The 22,557-nt window shown below is 36.2% G+C and overlaps 1 long non-coding RNA gene across 10 annotated transcripts in view; it reads left to right on the top strand.

Moving 5' to 3' along the window:
* The window catches only part of LOC147369964 (uncharacterized), a 382,151-nt gene that overhangs the window by 158,648 nt on the left and 200,946 nt on the right, over positions 1 to 22,557 (top strand). For 3 of the 10 annotated variants that reach the window (XR_015168242.1, XR_015168238.1, XR_015168246.1), the window contains one exon: positions 1,498 to 1,565. The exons of the other annotated variants lie outside the window; for them this stretch is intronic. This is a non-coding gene — a long non-coding RNA (uncharacterized LOC147369964). The remainder of the gene's footprint in view (positions 1 to 1,497; positions 1,566 to 22,557) is intronic. 10 annotated transcript variants of the gene reach the window in all.

A 22,557-nucleotide genomic window follows, 5' to 3' on the forward strand; every position in this document is an offset into this window, starting at 1 on the left:
AATCAGAAACTAATTGAAAAGGTCTTGCATGTTGCGAGAATGTGAAATCAGACTCACTAGAGCCTGTAGGGAGACTCCAGACTCCATCTCTCCAGAGACCTTACCTTTGTGTAGTGCCACATGATCAGGAGAAGGAAATGGCAACCTTCCTGGAGAGGAAATGGCAACCCACTCCAGTATTCTTGTCTGGAGAATCCCCATGGATGGTGGAGCCTGGTGGGCTAAAGTCCATTGGGTCACAAAGAGTTGGATACAACTAAGTGACTAACACACACACAGACACACACATGAACACATGATCAGGAAGAAACGTCCTAGTTCCCAGGTTCACCAGGTGGAAAAAGTTGGTCTGTACATCCCACACCACTGCTTTTTGACAAGTCTCCACAGAGGACTGGCTTCTGCTTGCCAATCCTGGAACTCTTACTGGACCAGCATACTCTGGCTGCCTAGAGGAAAACAGACATGATTGCTTGGATTGGTAGAAGGCCATACACAAAAATCAACTCAAAATCTATTAATGGTTTAAACATCAATACCCCAAATTGTGAAACTTCTAGAAGACAGCATAAGGGGAAAATCTTCATGACATTGATCTTGGCAAGGATTTTATGGGTATGGCACTAAAAACACAGTCAACAAAAACAAAAATAAAGTTATATCAAAATAAAAAGCTCCACAGCAGAGGAAACAATCAACCCAGTAAAAGGCAACCCACAGAATGGGAGATTATATTTGCAAACTATATATCTAATAAGGATTGAATCTACAAAATGTATGTAAAGCCTATAACTCTTAAACTTATATAGGGAAAAAACTAATAACCTGGTTTTAAAATGGCTTCAGCACCTAAATATATGTTTTCACAAATGGCCAAAAGATACATAAAAAATTCCTTAGTCACCAAACATCAAAAAATGGAAATTAAAACCAAAGAGAGATATCACCTCACATCTATCAGCATGGCTATTGTAAAAATAATAATAAAAGACATGTGTTGGCAAAGATATAGAAAAATTAGAACTCTTGTATATCACTAGTAGGAATGTAAAATGGTACAGTTGCTATGTAAAACAGGATGGAAGCTCCCCCAAAATTAAAAATAAAACCACCATATGATCCAGAAATCTCACTTCTGGACATTTGTATAAAATAATTAAAGTTAGGATTTTAAAAAGATATTAGCACGCACGTGTTCATTTTAGTTCTAAAAGGGGCAACCTAATTGATGGATGAATACATAAAGAAAATGTATATACAATGCTACAGTCATTTCTCGGTGTCCATGGGAGGTTGGTTCCCTCCCATAAGCACATCCTCCCTGATACTTTGAATCATCTCTAGATTGCTTACTGTGCAGAACAATGTGAGTATTATGTAGACAGTTGTAAATATGATGTAAATGGGATGTAAAGAGTTCTCAGGGTGTGGCAAATTCAAGTTTTGCATTTTGGAACACTCTGAAAGTTGTTCTTTTTTAATATTTTTGATCCACAGTTGGTTGAATCCATGAATGCAGAACCTGCAGATAAGGAGGACCAACTGCATACTATTCAGTCTTAAAGGTGAAAGAAATTCTTCAATATGTAACAATATGAATGAACCTCAAGGACATTATGCTACATTGAAAAAATTAATCAGAGGCAAATACTCCATGATTCCACTTTTCTATTTATTTTTTTTAAAGTGTTTTTCTAAGATATGTGTTCACACAATCTAAACTGATTCTTAAAAGAATATAATGATCTAGTGCAAACTAATAATTTCCTAAATTTCAGTTGTTTTTAATAACTGTTATCAACCTTATTTTTTTCTTTTTTTGATTTAAGGAAAAAGCTATTTCCATATAAAGCCTCAAAGAACAAAAAATGTCTGTATGCATGATCTATATGCTTGCTGCTTATATATCTCAAAAGACTTTTTATGTAGCTATTTGTCCCTATTAGAAGAATGGCCTTCTTTTCATGCCTCAAAAGGATTTAGACTACTCTCTGACTGTGAGACAGAAATTTGGATTCTACTAGGGAAATAGATGGGGAAACAGTGGAAACAGTGTCAGACTTTATTTTTTGGGGGGCTCCAAAATCACTGCAAATGGTGACTGCAGCCATGAAATTAAAAGACACTTACTCCTTGGAAGGAAAGTTATGTCCAACCTAGACAGCATATTCAAAAGCAGAGACATCACTTTGCCAACAAAGGTCTGTCTAGTCAAGGCTATGGTTTTTCCTGTGGTCATGTATGGATGTGAGATTCGGATTGTGAAGAAGGCTGAGCGCTGAAGAATTGATGCTTTTGAACTGTGGTGTTGGAGAAGACTCTTGAGAGTCCCTTGGACTGCAAGGAGATCCAACCAGTCCATTCTGAAGGAGATCAGCCCTGGGATTTCTTTGGAAGGAATGATGCTAAAGCTGAAACTCCAGTACTTTGGCCACTTCATGTGAAGAGTTGACTCATTGGAAAAGACTCTGATTCTGGGAGGGATTGGGGGCAAGAAGAGAAGGGGACGACAGAGGATGAGATGGCTGGATGGCATCACTGACTCAATGGACGTGAGTCTGAGTGAACTCCGGGAGTTGGTGATGGACAGGGAGGCCTGGCGTGCTGTGATTCATGGGGTCGCAAAGAGTCAGACGCGACTGAGAAACTGAACTGAGGGAATCTATAAACTGTATTTGTATATACCTATAATCTCTGCAGATTTCCTTTCCAAATTGGAAATTCCTAAATCAGAAATTGAGGAAGAGGAGAAAAAGGAAAATAAAAATTTGGAGGAGACCCAACCCCCACACCTGTGAAGTCTGATTTTTCTCACTAGAAATAATTTTTAAAAAACTCTCCCCTCTGCATACAGTGTTGAAACCCATGTTTGTATGAAATTAATTTCTTTTGAATTATCATCTACTAGTTGTTTTCAAACTGTTTCTCAGAACATTGCAGACCTTTTACTGGGAGTGTTAAAAAATAGATCTGAACAGAAGTTTTGATAAAAGACAATGTTATTACCAAGTTCATTTTGTAGGTAGAAACAGAGGACAGTATATTAGAGTCAAGAATTAATAGTGGATTTAAAATCTAACAAGGAGATGACTCCAGTTACTTATGTCACTCTTTTGATTACTTTTGGTCTATCCCCTATTTCTGATTCTGGAAAATTAATCTACAAAGTTCACTTATAGTCTATGCTTTAATTACTTACTTTCCCAACCATTTAAAATTAGAAATTACATTTATCTTCTAAAAAGCATAAAGCATAAAAATAAAAAATATCCAAGCATTAATTATGAATTTTTAAAGCAGAAGAAATAATTATTAAAATGTAAAAACCAACATTTAAAAGAAAACATAATAAAATCATCAAAATATTCTTTGCAATTATAACAATAGAGAAGAATCAAAAAAATAGAGAATAATAAAAAGTTAGTGTTCAGTTCAGTTGCTCAGTCATGCCTGACTCTTTGCGACCCCATGTACCACAGAACGCCAGGCCTCCCTGTCCATTACCAACTCCCGGAGTTTACCCAAACTCATGTCTGTTGAGTCGGTGATGCCATCCAACCATCTCATCCTCTCTTGTTCCCTTTTCCTCCTGCCCTCAATCTTTCTCAACATCAGGGTCTTTTCAAATGAGTCAGTTCTTCACATCAGGTGGCCAAAGTGTTGGAGTTTCAGCTTCAGCATCAGTCCTTCCAATGAACACCCAGGACTGATCTCCCTTAGGATGGACTGGTTGGATCTCCTTGCAGTCCAAGGGAAAGTTAGTGGTACGTGAGTGAATATGATAACAGAAGTGTGGGAGATCAAAAATTTAATAGTAAAGTATACTGTGAAAGATGTTTTAGTTACAAGTTTAAGATTTCAGATAAGTAGTTTTCTAAGACAAATATCACTGATGATGAATAATAACCGGTGTAGTAAACCTGGTATTATAGCCTAAAAATTGGAAATGATGATTCTCAAGCAAGCATTCCTGTGCCACTTTCAAGGTATATGATCTTCCATAAGTTGTTCTAACATTTCTGCTTCAGAGTTCTATCAGTTATAATTTGTACAATGATAATATATTTACCTCACAGTGTGTCGTGCTCAGTTGCTCAGTTGTGTATGACTCTTTACAACCGCATGGACTGTAGCCAACCAGCCTCCTAAGTCCATGGGATTTTCCAGGAATAGTGGAGTGGGTTGTCATTTCCTTCTCCATCACAGTGTGTTTAGTCAGTTCAGTTCAGTCAATCAGTCGTGTCCGACTCTTCACATCCCCATGGACTGCAGCATGCCAGGCCTCCCTGTCCATCACCAACTCCCAGAGCTTGCTCAAACTCATGTCCACTGAGTCGGTGATGCCGTCCAACCATCTCATCCTCTGTCATCCTCTTCTCCTCCTGCCTTCAATCTTGCCCAGCATCAGCATCTTTCCTAATCAGTCAATTCTTCACATCAGGTGGCCAAAGGATTGGAGCTTCAGCTTCAATATCAGTCCTTCCAATTAATATTCATGACTGATTTTCTTCAAGATTGACTGGTTGGATCTTCTTGCAGTCCAAGGGATTCTCAAGAGTCTTCTCCAACACCACAGTTCAAAAGCATCAATTCTTCGGTGCTCAGCTTTCTTTATAGTCCAACTCTCACATCCATCCATGACTACTAGAAAAACCATAGCTTTGACCAGATAGACCTTTGTTGGCAGTGTAATGTCTCTGGTTTTAAACATGCTCTCTAGGTTGGTCATAACTTTTCTTCCAAGGAACAAGCATCTTTTAATTTCATGGCTGCAGTCACCATCCGCAGTGATTTTGGAGCCCAAGAAAATAAAGTTTTTCACTGTTTCCATTGTTTCCCCATCTATTTTCCATGAAGAGATGGGACTGGATGCCATGATCTTAGTTTTCTGAATGTTGAATTTTAAGCCAAGTTTTTCACTCTCCTCTTTCAATTTCAACAACAGTCTCTTTAGTTGTTCTTCGCTTTCTGCCATAAGGTTATCTGTGTATCTGAGGTTATTGATATTTCTCCCAGGAATCTTGATTGCAGCTTGCACTTCATCCAGCCCGGCATTTTGCTTGATGTACTCTGAATATAAGTTAAATAAGCAGGATGACAGTATACAGCCTTGATGTACTCCTTTCCTGATTTGTAACCAGTCTGTTGTTTCATGTCCAGTTCTAACTGTTGCTTCTTGACCTGCATACAGATTTCTCAGGAAGCAGGTAAGGTGTTCTGGTATTCCCATCTCTTGAACGATTTTCCACAGTTTGTTGTGATCCACACAGTCTAAGGCTTTGGCATAGTCAATAAAGCAGAAGTAGATGTTTTTCTGGAACTCTCCTGCTTTCTCAATGATCCAATGGATGTTAACAATTTGATCTCTGATTCCTCTGCCTTTTCTAAATTGAGCTTGAACAATGGAAATTCACGGTTCATGTACTGTTGAAGCCTGTGTGTTAGAATAACAGTGTGTTAGAATTAAATTAATGCTTTAAAGCACTTATAATACTGTATCTGGGGAAGGCAATGACAAGCCACTCCAGTACTCTTGCCTAGAAAATCCCATGGACAGAGGAGCCTGGTAGGCTGTAGTCCATGGAGTCGCTCCGAGTTGGACACGACTGAACGACTTCACTTCCACTTTTCACTTTCATGCATTGGAGAAGGAAATGGCAACCCACTCCAGTGTTCTTGCCTGGAGAATCCCAGGGACTGGGGAGCCTGGTGGGCAGCCGTCTCTGGGGTCACACAAAGTCGGACACGACTGAAGCAGCTTAGTAACAGCAGCAGCAATATTGCATAGTCATTGAGATAGTTATGTAAACAGTAGCAGCAGACCACAACCTAAATAAATCTTGGCATAGTAAATGAAAATCACACCTTGATACTATTTTGCTAAATAGATGCTAGGAAATCAAGTACAGTACACTTTTAAAAGAACAAGGAGCTTACATCTGACAAATTGATGTGTTAAATAATGCCAAAGTGTTCTTGCACGTGTTCAGATGATAGAACACATCTAAACTTGTAGGAAAAATATAGTAACCTAGTAAACAATTAAGAAAAACACTAAGAATTCTGAAATTAACAGGCTTGAGCAACCTGAAATAATGGGAAGGGATCTGAGGTAGTAAGTTCAAGCAGAAGCTACAGATATCCTATAACATTTTCCAGTCACAGGAAGTAGAGCCTTGCTTTTAATAGTCAAAAGGAATATGTGCCAACACTGAGGGTGTCCAGCAAAATGAGTAGGAACACTGAAAGAGCTATTACTTGGAAAATAACTAGATTAAAGTTGTTCAGCTAGCAAAAGGAGACAAGAAGGTAGTCAGTCTGTTTCACACTGAAGTCCTGAGTGTCAAGGAGTAGGGGGGAAAATTCTCATCTAAGAATTTCCAATCACAGTTTTGATTATGTAATATTAAAAATTTGTTCAAGCCCCAATATATAAAACTAACTTAAAGTAATCTTATTGGGAATTTGAGTCTCTGAAAGGACACACCCTCAACCTGGGATTCTCAAGTTTCCCAAAAATAAAGCTTCATCAAACATGAATTTCAAAAACAAATTTCAAAGAAAAAGTTTACATGGGAAGAGCAAAAAAAAAAAAAAAAAAAACCCCTAAAAAACTAAAAACAATTTAGAACTTTAAAAACTTCAGTTAATGGAATTGGCAGAAACAAAATGTAAAATGTTTTAAGAAACCTAAAACATTTAAGAGATTATCAATTTTGAGAAAATGAGATAATATAATTTTAAAACTAATAGGAAAAAAACTTCAACAGGACAAGTAGAAATTTTTTAAAAACTAAAAAATCAATAAATTGCATAGATATAGCAAAAGAGAGAATTAGGGAAATAGAATGTATATCTGAAAGAAGTACCTATTATATAATTCTAAAAGAATAAAAAGTAAGGTATTATACGTTAAAATATACAGAGAGTGGAATGAAATGTGGTACCTGTTTATTTAGTATTCTATGGGATGAAAGATCTCCTGGAGAAGGGCATGACAGCCCACTCCAGTATTCTTGCCTGGAGAATCCCCATGGGTAGAGGAGCCTGGTGGGCTCCAGGCCATGTCACAAAGATTCGGACATGACTGAGCAACTAAGCACAGGATGGGAAGAGAATAATAAATGCTGATAATTTTCCAGAACCTTTAATTGACATGATATTTTTAGGTCCAGGAAGTTCTAAAAATTCAAAGCAGGACAAATAAAAAGTAAATGTTTATTCACATAACAGTAAATCTTCATAACATTAAACCTAGGCAGCAATAAAAGTGAAAAGGCTAATTCCTGATATTGAAAAATAATTAGGAACTGATAACCTGCTTAGCTGCCACAATAGAAGCTGATAAACAACGGGAAACATAATTTCAAAAACCAGAAAGGCAATGACTAGCAATCTGGACTTTTATACACAGTCAAGCAGCCTTTCACCATCTGGGTGAAATAAAGACTTTTAAACAACAAACTAAACCAAATAGTTTGCCATAAGGAATCTCTAATGTTACACTTCAAGGAGAAAGAATTGATCCCCTAAAGTGTGTTTGCACTGCAAGAAGAAATAGAAGCTATAAAATTAGTAAAGAAAATTAGTAAGAAAAAGTCCATAAATTTTATACAGCTGTTATCAAGCACTGAAGACTTTTAAAAAAATCAATAATTTCTAATTCTTTTAAGCAACAGAAAAGAGAGACTTTTAAACATTTTAAAAGTACATTCTAGTACATTCATATGATGCTAACGCTGAAACTCCAGTACTTTGGCTACCTCATGCGAAGAGTTGACTCATTGGAAAAGACTCTGATGCTGGGAGGGATTGGGGGCAGGAGGAGAAGGGGATGACAGAGGATGAGATGGCTGGATGGCGTCACTGACTCGATGGATGTGAGTCTGGGTGAACTCTGGGAGTTGGTGATGGACAGGGAGGCCTGATGTGCTGCGATTCATGGGGTCACAAAGAGTCGGACACGACTGAGCGACTGAACTGAACTGAGTACATTCATATAAGGGTAATATGAGTAATAAGTCATAGTGGTTTCACTTCCAACTATAGCTATAAAAATATCGAATATTTGCTATCAATATATAATGCCACATTTCTCATAGACACAGTTTTTATATTAAATAAGTCAATAATTGTTCTTGATAATATTCCATTGGTTTGTCTCTGTTAGAATTATAAACTGTAGTTTGTATTTTGGTATCTGATATCTTCACCTCGTTCTTCAAAATTGTCTTGAGTGTTCTTGGCCTTTATTTTTAGTACATAAATCACATTTTGATACCTAGATTTTGATAATTTTGATGATATCTAAAAATTTTTTTTAGAATTACAGATAGTTCACTAAGTATTTTAATCATGAATGAATATTGAATCTTTTTGAATATTTTTCTCCATAATTTTCATTAATCTGTTAAATATGAAGAAAATAACATTAATGTATTATCTGATGTAAAACCACTTCTCCACTTCTGGGATATGTCTAATTTTTCATAATGTATTATTGATACAGTGTTGACTATCTTTTCATACTTTACTTGTAAATATACTTATGTCTTCATCATCATCATCTTGATAAAATAAAAGGCCCTGTAAGGAAGATTCTGAGGATTAAATCACACAGGTAATATTGAGCATAATACCCTTTCATTTTATTAATATATCATACATCCTGCTTTAAAATGGTACAATTAAGGAAATATTATCTCATCTTACAAAATATCATCTAAACATCTGAGTAAAACAAGGCTGAGATAGAAAAGAAACCCAACAATGAACATGGTCCTAATTAGCAGGATGATAAATTATGATTATCACAGATTTACAAACCAAATGCCTTTATTTATGTAAGTAAAGAAAGGCAAGTAAGCAATAAGTTAGTGATAGAAACTTGGAAAAACACTACTGGCAGTATTATTTATTATTATAATGATGCAATCATGCTAATAATGATGCCCAAGCCCAGGCTTCTTCCGTATGAGTAACAGGTAGCATAACTCTTGTAGAGTATGAACCCTGGTGGGTTTTAACCAGGACTCACTATTGCTCCTTTCAAATGACTAAATTAATGAAATATGAAACATTTAAGGCACATGCATTCAGTAAATTTAGCCATTTTATATATCAGTGGCATTTTTATAAAAAAAATTGTGCCAACTTAAATTCTGGAAATGTTACATTTATTTCACAATTTTTATGATAGTTCTAGCTGTATGATAGTTTTAAGAAATTACCAAAGAGTGTTAATAGTACTGAAGATAAACCATGTCACTTTTTATCCAAAATGGCATGTTTTATTTTTTTATGTATCATGGAGTTGGAGCATCAGATGTGTCCTGAGCCAGTTAACATAGTTCTTCTGGATTCAATTTTTACCTGTTTATGCACAGTTCAAAAAATGTGCATAAACACAATTGAAAATTGTGGAAATTGCAAGAAGAAACAGTCATTCCTAGAACACAATTTAAGAATAAAAAGAACTACAAAGAAAGAGAGATCTAAATTAATTCTTAATGTATAACTACTAGTGTATTCCAATAAAATTAGGAAAATTTAAAATATTTAGAAATACCTATGGCAGAATCCAGAAATAATCACTCTTATTGAATCTTTATGTGTAAATATATATATATATATGTCATTCCCTCTGAAAGTAATGCTCTAGAAATATTAATATTATTTACTGCTGAACATCTACACACATATTTTTATATATACATTTTTATTTTCTTTAAATATAGAGTACCACTTCATGTCTGAACTTTAAGGGAGTAGTTAAACATAGGAAAATAATTAAATATAAGTGTTTGAAAACCTGGAAATGGAAATATAAAATATGCTTGTGTTAGTAACACTGTCTAACAACTCTAAGTATAGTTTCTTTAACTAACTTAGTTGAGTGAATCACTTTTCCTTGATTGGGCTCTAAATCTGCCACCCTCTAGTCTTGTGACTCAACTCACTTTCTCTGAGCCTTAGTTTTTTTATTCATAAGTTGGATGAGTTATTTAGTAACATGCATTAAGTTACTCAATAATGATTTCAAACTTTTAGGATTAAATAAGTCTCAAATAAGTATAAAAATAGATATCTTTCTCCGCTCACCGATTTACACATTTGAGAGTAAAGAGTGAAAGCGTTTTGAGATTGCCCATGGTCAGGAAAGAGGAAATTATAAATTCACTTACACTGAATGGTTTGTTTTTGTTTTTATTTTAATAACAAGTGAAAGTAACTATTGCATAAAATTTCAGAACATAGCCTTAATATAGATCTTTGGAAAATACTACCTGAAATGGATAAACGGATAAAAAATGAACTGTCTGGAATAGTCAAGCTTAGCAAATCTTGTTAGGACTTTTGAGGGGTAAAAATAAATCTGTAAAATGGAACAAATTTTCCAACTTAAAATTAGAAATGTGGCCCATGTCCATTCTTTAGCAAACTGATCGCTGTTTTTATTTAAACCCAGACATCTGTAGCCTCTCCACAGATTATGTGAATTGTGATCAGAAACACAACATATGGTACCAAGTGATGAATCTGAGGAGACACAGCTAAGTTTAGATCTAACTAAAATTTCTAGGTTTCACTTTAAAACTAAATGTAAGATACATTCTGGCGTCATTTATCATTATACGGAATTAATATGTGATCTCATTCTGGCTGCTAAAAATAGAGGTACAAATGTAACGCACACTTTTTCTGGGTCTTTCCAAAAACACTTGCTGTTTTCTTTTTGTTGTTGTTTGCTTGCTTTGCTGACAGATATAATAACTTAAGATTTGACTATAAGGGAAAAGTAAATATAAACATGTATACTTGTTATCTAAAATTTCCAATGAATATGTAGATATAAAATCTATAAAGCATGTAATAGATTAAGATGTTACTTATATACCAAAGCAATTCTTATAAGATGTGGATAGTTATTTAGTCTTTCTAGATTCTTATATTTTAGGCTACTATGATGATATCCATACATTCACAGTCACATAATTAAAATATACAGGTGCTGTAGAATTTTTTAGTTCTGAAAACTTGTTTTTCAGAAAATTAACCTATAATAGATATATACAAAGTAAGCTATGAAACCTCTTTACGAAATACCTAATGAAGGCAATGGATCAAATCATGTTTGTAAAACATCCATTGTATTTCAATATCAGAATAAGCTATGAGACTTGTATTTAAGAATACTTCATATACTGGTGGAGAAGAAATGGGCAAAGTTAGCTCCCAGCAGTGACCAAGCTTCTGGGGGAACTTCCTGTTCTTTTCCCTAACTTTGAGATACTTTAGGGTACAGTTCTCTACTAACGCTTTGCCCCTTTCAGGGGTAAAGGATGATCTTACTCATCTGATAATTTCACCATATATTGGAAAAATGATGAGGCCATCCATCTACAAACTTCCACTAGCATATTTGGACACAAAACAATTATTGTCTTTCTCTCATGTCATTTAGAGATGCATATATTGGGATGGGCTTCCTAGGGAGCTTAGTGGGTAAAGAATCTGCCTACAATGTAGGAGAAACAAGAGACACAGGTTCGATCCTGGGGTTGATAAGATCCCCTGGAGAAGGGCATGAAAACCCACTTCAGTATTCTTGCCTGGAGAATCCTGTGTACAGAGGAGCCTGCAGGTTACATACAGTCCATAGTGTTGCAAAGAGTCGGAAGCGACTCTCAGTCGCTCAAGACTGAAGCAAGTGAGCACAAATTGCGATGGGAGAAGCAGGTATATCTTCCCCTAAAAACATCATGAAAATGGTTGTCTCTGTTGGTTTTTTCCCAGCTTTCTTAAAACCTTAGGTTAGTGCTTAAGAGCCCAAACCAAGGAACCGGAGTACTGGGATTCAAATCTTGGGTCTTGTATATATTTCCCATGAGGATTTGGGAAAGTATTTATATTCTCTGCACCTGTTTTTCACTTGCAAAATAGGGGAAATAGTAGTTTAACCTTACCATTTTTGTAAGTTTTTTGTGTTAGGTAGAATAATTGGCTAAAGTAGCTTATATCAGTGTCTGGCATTTAATGAACGGTTAACACACATTACTTATCCAAGATTTGTCATTTGTTGACCATTAGTATCACCAACTCGGAGACGGCAATGGCACCCCAATCCAGTACTCTTGCCTGGGAAATCCCATGGATGCAGGAGCCTGGCAGGCTACAGTCCATGGGGTCACTAAAAGTCAGACACGACTGAGCGACTTCCCTTTCACTTTTCACTTTCATGCACTGGAGAAGGAAATGGCAACCCACTCCAGTGTTCTTGCCTGGAGAATCCCAGGGATGGGGGAGCCTGGTGGGCTGCCATCTATGGGGTGGCACGGAGTCGGACACAACTGAAGCGACTTAGCAGCAGCAACAGCAGTATCACCAACTACCTCTTCCTGGACTTTTGCATCACCAACTACCTCTTCCTGGACTTTTGCCAGCAAAGATGACACAAACCTCCCTGTGGCTTAGATCCCCCCCAACCTATGTGTTTCTTAAATCCCTAATTTCAGCCAAGTCTTAAAGAACAGAAAGGTGACAAATCTCCTTTTCAGAAATCCAATACCATCTAAAATCTTGAATATGAAATCGATTACTGTCATTATTGTTTAAAAACCTCTTTTCCAAGCTCATAAGAAACTTTATCTTACTTCTTATGCCGAAAGGACTGGAAGACTGGAAGCCCCACTTGACTCATGATGCATTCATTATTGCCTGTGTCTCCTTAGGGTCTAAAGTTTCCATATTTCAATATTAGCTTATTGGCTCCCTAAAACAATTTTATCCTGGTGTAGTAGTTCATGTTGTTTCTTTTTAAATTGGAGAGTAATGTATTACCATGAATACACAGAAGCTTGAAACAATACCCATTTAATTGCTCATAGCTCTGTATGTTAGAAATCTAGGTGGGCTATACTTGCTTCTCAACTTAGTATCTCACAAAGTAAGATTCAAGGTGTCAGTCAGCCTGGGCTTTTATTTGGAGACTTACAGGAAGCATCTCCTTCCAAACTCTTTATGTTGCAGTATGCAGCTTCCTGCATCTATAGAACTAAGCTCCTGTTTCCTTGCTGACTGGTGGCTCAGGATGCCTTTAGTTTCTAAAGATCTTTCTCAAGTTCGTTTCAAATGGCTCTTCTATTTCCCAGCCAGCAACGATGCACAAACTCTCATCATGCTTAAACTCCTTGATTTCCCCTTCTGCTACCAGCTGGAGAAAACTCTGCTTTTTAGACCCATTCCTTATTTTTAAGGCAACTTAGAAGGAAATGGCAACCCACTCCAGTATTCTTGCCTGGAGAATCCCAGGGACAGGGGAGCCTGGTGGGCTGCCGTCTATGGGGTCCCACAGAGTCGGACACGACTGAAGCGACTTAGCAGCAGCAGTAACCTTAATGTCATTTGCAAAACTTCTTTCCCATGTAGCAAAACCCAATCGCAGGAATAATACTAGGGAATAATGGTCATGGGACTATTTTAGAATTTTGCAAATCACACTCAAGTGATACGTGAAGATTTAGAGATCTGCTCCTTTGTAATCATATAGTGTAATAGTAAATCACAGGAAGAAATATAGTCAAATAAGAGCCACAAACATTGAACTAACACATACATTGTGTGCTATTTCTCATATATCATTGCTTGCCCAAACAATTGCTTCATAAACTACTATTAAATTGATCAATAAGTAAAAGTAAGACTGGAGGCAAGGGACTTACCATGTGACCATTTTCCATTTGGTTAGGATAGAGAACATTAATTTTGAATATTCAGACATCTTATTCTGTAAGTCAAACCATTCCTTACCACATTATTTTAAAACTTAATATCTGTTTTTCAAATGTTACTTTAATTCAAGTTATTTTTAAGAACAGTGGGGTTTTTTTTTCATTATAAAACATACTTATTTCAATTATTCTTGTTTTAAAATTTTTATTTTGAACTTTGTTTGCAGTTTTCTTACCAATTATTGTCTAGATGTCAAGAAATGTAGGCATTATTGTTTATAGTTTCTTTTTTTTTTGCTATAAAGTATTAAAATTACTTCAAATCTCATTAAGAATTATAATTGTCCCTCCAAGAAAAACTTCAAAATATCCAGCCTTTTAGGGAGAATTTAATATAAATTTCTTATTCCCTATGCCTCTCCTATGACAGAAATACTCATTTCATTGTAAATTCCTAGGTATATTTTAATTTTTTAATTATAGGAAGTCTGGAATAAAAATATGCAAAAGTTGTTTTTAAAGTGCTCATATGATCCTCTGGCCTGAGGCTATGTTCTGAGAAGCTAGCTGTGCTGAGACTCAGCAGATCACCCTACACAACAATGAGTTTCAGATTTAAGGATTAAAAAGCAGCCTTTATGCTTCTGTTTCTTCACGTGTGCACAGACTTTGGTTATGGAGGAGCAGCAGTTTTCTCATTTGGCTCCTTTATTTAATAAACATGTAATTTTTATAGTAGCAATATGCACTTACCCTGTCTTATGAAAATAGAATTTTAGTATTTGGATACTTTTATCTGTCGTAATTTATCTGTCATGCAAAAACGTATACATTTGTTAGGAAGAAAGCACTTCCATAGTTAATTGCTGATGGGCTTAGCTTTTTATGACCACAGAAAGTTTCATACTCTAGTCTTCTGAGTTGAGCTTTCTTTTTTTTAATTTTACTTTAGACTTGAGTGAGAGCCTTTCTGCACCTATCATTCAAAAGCATTTCTTTTTAAATATCTGCCCCGGAAGTCATAGTTTTCATTTGAATCCTTCTCCTTTGCTCATAAACTTCTTATATATATAATCTCTCCTTCCTATACATGTTGCCTTGCCAAATTTAATATGACAAAACAGTGAGATATTTCATGTACCTGCCACTTACTAGAAATGTCTGATATCTGGAACCATCTGTTTCCTGTTGCTGCTAAAGAGCAAGAAATCCAATTAAGAATGGCGATAGAGGATAGAAAACTCTTATTGATTGTACAGGCAATTAGCCAATGGAATTTCAGATGAAATTTCTGTTCTTAGGGGATTTCAATTACATGATAGATGAGACTTTTCTCCTGAAAGATGAAACTAAATTGAAATACTTCAATAATTTTTTGTCTTCTATTACATTTATTTCCACCAGTATTGAGTGATTATTTTTATTGACTGCTACTATACATGGAAGGGAGAAGACAAGTGTTACTTACTATAAATGTCAAGGGATCTACGCACATTTTATGAAGTTGTAATAATTGATAAATCTAGCAGAGACCAAATCAACTGAAAATAGACATCTGGGAGTTAGTCTATGAACAGCTAGAGGAATTTACACCTACTTTACTCAAATAGCATGCTTATATAAAGAAGAATGGCCAAATAAGTATAAATTTTGTATAAGATTTTATCATTTTCTCTACTTAGTTGAATTCCACTAGTGTTCTTTTTTTATGTCAGAGAAAGAAAATGTGACCATTATTGTAATTCCTTTTTTTTCGGTTAGTGAAAATTGCAATACAAAATAGGTAATGCAACCCTCGTGCTGCCCATGAACAGTAGTACCTCAGCATATCTCTACATGAAAGCTTATTTTACTATCACTTAAGGAACTCATTACCCTTTTATGAAGCTTACATGCTGCTTTACAAATATAGCACTCTAGTAACATTAAGGAAGCATCATTATTCTTGCCAGTGGCATTTTTTAAAGCAAGGAAAAACTAGTTTGAAAATAACTTCCTTAGTATTCTTAGTCTTTCATACCATGCTAATATTTCCCCAAACTCTTGTTGAAACCTTAGTTTTATTTTAGTTCATCTATCATCTGGAAGTTATTACAATGTGAGAAAGCCTGATTGAAATAAGAAACTGGATCATCTTTAATAGAATTTCAGATCCACTTCTACATAGAGGCCAATGGAAGTTCAACATGAAATTTAATTTAACATTGACATAATTTGATTCAAATATGAGAACACGTACTTAGGGCCCCAAAAGTCCATTAAGTGAGAACCCAGCTATACTACATTAACAGTTATAGAGGTGTGTGGCAAAATCTCATGTGATGTCTCCCCAAGGTGTCTTTTGAGTGAGTGAGTGAGTGAGTGAGTGAGTGAAGTCGCTCAGTCTTGTCTGACTCTTTGCAACCCGGTGGACTGTAGCTTACCAGGCTTCTCCATCCACGGGATTCTCCAGGTAAGAATACTGGAATGGGTTACCATTTCCTTCTCCAGGGGATCTTCCTGACCCAGGGATTGAACCTGGGTCTCCTGCATTGGAGGCAGACGATTTAACCTCTGAGCCACAAGGTATCTTTTATTAACAAAAACTAAAATATGAAATTTCCTAAGTGATTTATTTAACGTAGAGAAAAGATTCAAAGTTGAAAGTGTGAAAGTGTTAGTTGCTCAGTCATGTCCAACTTGTTGTGACCTCATGGACTATAGCGCACTAGTCTCCTCTGTCTATGGAATTCTCCAGGCAAGAATACTAGAGTGGGTAGCCATTCCCTTCTCCAGGGCATCTTCCTGATCCAAGGATAGAACCCAGGTCTTCTGAATTGCAGGCATATTCTTTACCCTCTGAGCCACCAGGGAAGCTTCCTCCTAGAGAGAAGGATATTTGATATATCATTAGTGAGACATTATGATAGGATTATTTTTCCAAGTGACTATCAATGAGACATGTGAAATATAATTTAATAAATATCTTAAGGCAATAAAAACATTATTTTAGAATTGAGGAGGTAATGCCCTGAGTATAGCAGCATAGATGACTAAGGACTTACTAGCTTCTATTTCTATATGAAAATGTTATATTTCTAAGGATGTTCTGTACTTTGTAGAGTTAATATCCAGCAACTGCTTCAAAATATGAATAAATTTGTATGATTTATTAGTATTAACCACCATCTCTTTTACCAATACTTCCTGATTACAGTCTTTCTTAAAACAAAGATTTTTATCTGTACCATGGAAAAGGACCTCTAAGAGTTACCTGTTCAACTTCATTTATTTATTTATGTTTGGCTGGCCCTGATTTGAACCAGGATGTATGCCAGGGCAGCTGGGGAAAGATGACACTACAGGGATATGAAAAATTCATAACTATAAAGTATCAGGTAATGAATAACAAATATATTCACTATTTTGTACATTACATGACAGCTAGCTTTAGAATGCTACATGTTTTTTTCTTATAGTGGGAGCTCATTATAAAAGTATTAATAGAGATTTTATTACCCATCCAGGAACTTTTCGAAAGATAAAGAAGACACTGAAAAGGGGACTTTTCTACCTTATTATGCAACTGTTGATACTAACATTCTAAACACAATTTGTGGTTTTATAACCAAACATAAAACTGTGTCAAGTAAACTTGTCCTAAATTTCACATTTCCAGATGGACATACAAGAACCTGTATATCAGATTCAACTATTTCAACATTATAATATGATAGCTCAATTTTATTTTAGTTAGATTCAAGGTCATTTTTTAGAGCTTAGGTGATAGATTTTGTAATTTTTGTGAAAGGACCTTTGATTCTTTTTAACCTGTCATTATTGGCAAAAATTAGTGTTCTCTTTTGATAAAAGTCCTGATAACACCATTCATGGAACATGAACTTGGCATTTCTCTCCCATTAACTCTGTCCATTCCATTTTACCTCTTTGCATCTTAATCTTGCTTCATAGGAGGAATAACATTTTAAATATAGCTATTAAAGTTCTAAAGAGGAGAAAACTGTTCAAAAGTTTTAGTTATCTAGTGTGTGTTTATGTGTGTTTCAGTCACTTCAGTTGTGTCCATTTCTGTGACCTTATGCACTATAGCCCACCAGGCTCCTCTGTCCATGGGATCCTCCAGGCAAGATTACTGGAGTGGGTTGTCATTTCCTCCCGCAGGCGATCTTCCTAACCCAGGGATCAGTAGAACCTGGATTTCCTGTGTCTTCTGCATTGGAAGGCAGGTTCTTTACCACTAGCTCCACCTGGAAAAATAACACATGTGTTTCTTATTTCTTAGTTTTGTTTTAGCTTAATCAGGTACATTTTATACACAAAGTATCAAAGCACAATATCTTGGTGACACCTGCTGCTGCTAAGTTGTTTCAGTCATGTCCGACTCTGTGCAACCCCATAGACAGCAGCCCACCAGGCCCCGCTGTCCCTGGGATTCTCCAGGCAAGAACACTAGAGTGGGTTGCCATTTCCTCCTCCAATGCATGAAAGTGAAAAGTGAAAGTGAAGTCACTCAGTCGTGTCCGACTTTTAGGGACCCCATGGACTGCAGCCTACCAGGCTCCTCCATCCATGGGATTTTCCAGGCAAGAGTACTGGACTGGGGTGCCATAGACTTCTCCGAGACACCTAGGGATTAGTAAAGACAGAGAACCATTTAGAAAGCTTAGAAAAAGATTCCTCATTTCCAGTTTTCAGAAAGCAGCTTTTCAGGAAATAAGAGGCTATATAGGTAACACATTTTTAGGAAAAATGAGGAAAAGAAATGTAAGGTTTTTAAGTTAGTGACATGATCAGAGTTGGAATTTCATTAATAAAGAGTTAAAATGAGGAGTCTCTATTGCAGGGAGAGTCAGGAGATGCTTTCCACTGGTTTTGCCATCTTTTTGAGTTGATTAAAACTATAAAAGTAGTTCAAACATTAGAGAAACTGTGAGAAGAATATCACTCTCAAGGTATCAGTTCAGTTCAGCTCAGTCGTGTCCGACTCTTTGCGACCCCATGAATCACAGCACGCCAGGCCTCCCTGTCCATCACCAACTCCCGGAGTTCACCCAGACTCACGTCCATTGAGTCAGTGATGCCATCCAGCCATCTCATCCTCTGTTGTCCCCTTCTCCTGCTGCCCCCAATCCCTCCCAGCATCAGAGTCTTTTCCAATGAGTCAACTCTTTGCATGAAGTAGCCAAAGTACTGGAGTTTCAGCTTTAGCATCATTCCTTCCAAAGAAATCCCAAGACTGATCTCCTTTAGAATGGACTGGTTGGATCTCCTTGCAGTCCAAGGGACTCTCAAGAGTCTTCTCCAACACCACAGTTCAAAAGCATCAATTCTTCGGTGCTCAGCCTTCTTCATAGTCCAACTCTCACATCCATACATGACCACTGGAAAAACCATAGCCTTGACTAGACGAACCTTTGTTGGCAAAGTAATGTCTCTGCTTTTGAATATACTCTCTAGGTTGGTCATAACTTTCCTTCCAAGGAGTAAGCGTCTTTTAATTTCATGGCTGCAGTCACCATCTGCAGTGATTTTGGAGTCCCCAAAAATAAAGTCTGACACTGTTTCCACTGTTTCCCCACCTATTTCCCATGAAGTGATGGGACCAGATACCATGATCTTTGTTTTCTGAGTGTTGAGCTTTACGCCAACTTTTTTACTCTCCACTTTCACTTTCATCAAGAGGCTTTTTAATTCCTCTTCACTTTCTGCCATAAGAGTGGTGTCATCTGCATATCTGAGATTATTGATATTTCTCCCGGCAATCTTAATTCCAGCTTGTGCTTCTTCCAGCCCAGCGTTTCTCATGATGTACTCTGCATATAAGTTAAATAAGCAGGGTGACAGTATACAGCCTTGACGTACTCCTTTTCCTATTTGGAACCAGTCTGTTGTTCCATGTCCAGTTCTAACTGTTGCTTCCTGACCTGCATATAGGTTTCTCAAGAGGCAGGTCAGGTGGTCTGGTATTCCCATCACTTTCAGAATTTTCCACAGTTTATTGTGTTCCACACAGTCAAAGGCCTTGGCATAGTCAATAAAGCAGAAATAGATGTTTTTCTGGAACTCTCTTGCTTTTTCCATGATCCAGCGGATGTTGGCAATTTGATCTCTGGTTGCTCTGCCTTTTCTAAAACTCAGGGTATCAGTAAACTGATATTCGAACATTCATTAGATTAAAAATAGTCATTAAGTATCAACCATATGAGTAGCACAAAAGCTAGGTACTATTGACAGTAGTAGTATTGTTAAATCACATTAAAAGTATGACTTCAATTGCATTAATTAAATTTGGAATATTATGTATACAGAATGATTGAACAACATATGAAATTGTCTCATCAGTGTCCATCTGGTAATTTGGACCTCAAGATAAATATAATTATTCTTATGTTTAGCTATGAATATACATATTACTATGTAATTCTCTGGTAGCTCAGTCAGTAAAGAATCTGCCTGCAGTGCAGAAGACCCAGGTTCAATCCCTGGCTCAGGAAGATCCACCGGAGAAGGAAATGGCAACCCACTCCAGTATTCTTGCCTGGAAAATCTCATGGACAGAGGAGTCTTATGGGCTACAGTCCATGAGGTTGCAAGAGTTAGACACGACTTACTGACTAAACCTCCACCATGTGCATTATGATTAGAATTTTAACATAAAACAGTTACAAATAAGAGTAAGCAATATAAGCATGGAAAAGCTAAAATTCAAGATATTTCCTAAGCAGTGATTATGATTTGATGAATTGAATGTTAATATATTTTTATCCAACATCTCAGTGGAAAATTCTGCAGACACAATATTGATGATACTTTTTCTCATGAATCAACTTATTAGCTTTATTTGTTAGCAAATATTTGTGTATGTATTATGTCTCCAGGCTTTGTTCAAGGCACTAGGAATAAAAGGTTAAATAAAATAGACATGGTCCCTTTTGCAAACATGTGTTGGATGTAAGTTCTAACAACACAACAGTTCCATTAATTATTGATAAAGCCTTGGTTTATCTCAAACTTCTGTAATGTCAATATCTCACGTGGAAAAAGAATGAAGCATGGGTACCTCAGGTGAACCTTTATCCTTCCTGCTGTCCCCTTTTCTCCTACTTTATGCCATCTGCATCTGCTGTAGTTTATTCAACTTTATCTCATGCATTTATTTACCAAACATTTCTGCACACCTGGGATGGTGGAGTTACTGATTTGATCTCTGGTGGTGTAGAGGTAGCTCAGCTGGTAAAGAATCCACCTGCAATGCAGGAGACCTGGGTTCGATCCCTGGGTTGGGAAGATCCCCTGGAGGAGGGCGTGACAACCCATTCCAGTATTCTTGCCTGTGAATCCCCATGGACAGAGGGGCCTGGTAGGCTATAGTCCATGGGGTTGCAAAGAGTCATACATGACTGATGGACTAAGCACAGCATAGGTGTAGAAGTAAATATAGACAGAAAATCTATTCAGAAAAAATCCCCTAATTAAATCTTGGGTAATACCCCCAGTGAAATGATGAAAATAGCAGGTGTTACCATTGGAGGGAATATAGAAAAAATATCCATGGGAGTAGATGGAGACAAACATATAAACAACTACTAATACCAAATAAAGAGAAAATTTTAATATGAAATAGGTATTTAAAAATCTGCGAGGTGTCAAGATACATTAAGTCTGATAAAAATAGCTTGTTTTTTGGCTAGTAACTCACGAAAGTAATGGGGAAAATTTAAAAAATCAATTGGACATATAATTTACAACAATGTTCCTCCCCCCCACAAGAATTAACAAATGTGACAAACACATGGTACCCGATTTTTATTTTAATTTTTCTAATTGTCTATTTTATTCTGGTAGTAACAATCTAGACTAATTTATGGAAACCAGGTTATAGTGTCATACCACAGGCTGGACAGTATGTATTTAACCAAACACTATGGAAACCCAGCATGTATTCATTTAGCAACTGAAAATCAGTAAATCAGTGTTTTATAAATGTTTATGTCTACCTACAGTATAAATCTTTACTGACATTTTTCTTCAGCCTCACTTTATTTTCAATGCTTTAATATCAGTTAATACCATTGTGACAACATAAAGTATCTTCAAATAGAACTGCAATTTTAAAACTTCTATTTGTCTTAATATATAAATAATAATGTGTACTGTTAACAATACAATTATCGATGTCTCCTATTTATCATGGAAATCAGAAGTAATATAAGAATAAATTTAGATTAAGAGAGGAAAAAGTATATCTAATCTGGAGACATTGCTGGGAAATATTTTCTGTAATGTGTACCTGGAATGTTGGTATGCATTGAGATCTCTGATAAAATATATTGGAATATGTTGTGAAGAAGGCAAACTTTTTTTTATTGCAAGACTCTATCAGATCTGATAGATCATAAAATCCACAAGGGCATAGTTTATTTCTGTCTTACCTTCCTCTGAAACTGTGTGTGATTATCAATAAATATTTATTGAACTAGCATATATCATGATACAACTGGTTTTCCATAATAGTGAAAATAGACAGTCATTTTCAAATATATTTGATCACAGGACCAAATTTTCCCACAGAATTTTTTGGTATAGACCATATTTTGAGAAATGCTAACATTTGTGTCATTCATGAAAGAAGAGACTGTAATACTAGAAATACTTTTCTCTAAAACTTTCTCTAGGGCAAGTAAAAAGAAAGTCTATTATAAAGAAAACTCAGTAAGCACTTATTGAATGCCTACAGCTCCAGTTTTTGTGCAATGTATTGGGAATACTGATATGGCTTGAATCAAGCCTGCCTGTGTGTTCCAGACCTTGCCACAGCGTATTGAAA

The sequence above is a fragment of the Bos grunniens genome, chromosome 7 (assembly GCF_055505025.1).
Source record: "Bos grunniens cultivar Pamir isolate PY7600 chromosome 7, Bosgru_T2T1.0, whole genome shotgun sequence".
NCBI classification, from domain to species: domain Eukaryota; kingdom Metazoa; phylum Chordata; class Mammalia; order Artiodactyla; family Bovidae; genus Bos; species Bos grunniens.